This window comes from Bison bison, unplaced genomic scaffold, assembly GCF_000754665.1.
Source record: "Bison bison bison isolate TAMUID 2011002044 unplaced genomic scaffold, Bison_UMD1.0 scf7180017854823, whole genome shotgun sequence".
In the NCBI taxonomy this organism is placed as follows: domain Eukaryota; kingdom Metazoa; phylum Chordata; class Mammalia; order Artiodactyla; family Bovidae; genus Bison; species Bison bison.
In genome coordinates, this window is record NW_011485396.1 from 6,758 (window position 1) to 8,341 (window position 1,584).

A 1,584-nucleotide genomic window follows, 5' to 3' on the forward strand; every position below is an offset into this window, starting at 1 on the left:
ATTCATACCCATTTTTCTAGAACCAAAATTTACTTGGGGATTGATCATCAATCAGTTCTTAAAACTTCTATGGTGAGGGTTATGTGGTGCAGATTCTAAATAGAAGACTATTCACTCCTAAGTTCTCTTTATATATTTGCTAAGTCTAATATCAAATGTGATATTTCTAACTTGTGTCTTCTAGTCACAATTTATTCAGTTTTCAAAGACACTATATAACTTATTTCATGGGGACCCTGAAGAAGAGTCATTATATCAAGCCATTGCTGTTGTAACCAGCCTTTTGCTCAGGATGGAAGAAGTTGGAAGGAAACTCCATAGCCCTACATCGGCAATGAAAGGGCTGTCTGGTGCTGCGGTCTGTGTTTCTGGAGTACCCAGTGAGGGGCAGGCAGAGAAACCCTTGGAGAAAGAACCCTCCTCGCCCAGGGAAGAACCTCAGTGGTCATTTGCGTTTGAACAGATTCTTGCCTCTTTGTTGAATGAACCGGCATTGGTGAAGTTTTTTGAGAAATCCATAGATCTAAAAGCCAAACTAGAAAATGCGAAAACCTCTCAGTTAAGTTGTAGAACCAAGAAGTAAAGCTCTTAACAGGCATTTTACCAAGATTCTTATAACCATCAGCTTGATTCCTGGAAATAGGGATCAGGGATTTATCTTGTTACCAATGTGTTTGAAGGTTAAAAAGAAGATATTGTAAGCACAATGATTTATTCCTTTGGGGTAATATCTAATTTTGATATTCTATAATTCGAATATACTTTTTATATTTCGCAAGACATGCAGTATCAGGGAGAGTATGCTAAATGTCACCACCAGAGGGCACCACCATATCACTTTTAGTAAGCAAATAACTAGTTTGTGCTGCTATTTACATATGAATTAGTGATGATTTTTGAAAATGTGGTGTTATGTTTGAGTATTAGTGATGCTGACATGCCATAATGATAAATCTTACTTTCCAAATTGCCTCAGTCCTATTACAGTGCTTTAGAAAATCAAACTCTTAGATCTGTAGCCTTAATTATCTAGAAGATTACTGTATGGGAACCTCATTTTCAAGTTATCTAACTGAAATAATATTAACTTCTTAAAGTTAATCTCATTCAGTCTTCTAGTATTACGTAGTTGTTGTTGTTTTTTAAGTAAATTCTACCTTCTCCCTAACCTGAGCAGTTCAGAAGCTATGATACACTTCCAGCTCTGTTATTAACAAAAATAAAAAATTCAAATACTGGGCTGATATGAGGAAAAATGATATTGGATTTGGATTTGAGCTGGTTAAAATGAGCCAATTCAGAAGGGTAAATAAATGTACAGTTAACTGTGTACACGTCTCTCATTGGATTGAGAAGTTACTTGAAATTCCAAGCACTGCTCTTTGTGGTATTTTTCTCAGAGTAGTTTGGTTCTAATTTTAGATTTTGGATTTTCACCAGTCATATTTTAAGTTATAATAGATAGATTGAATTATTGTATTAGTCTGACAAGTTCATAAAGTATACAAGCATACCTTGTTTTATTGTACTTTGCTTGATTGTGCTCCACAGATACTACAGTTGTCTTTTTTTTTTTTTTTTTTT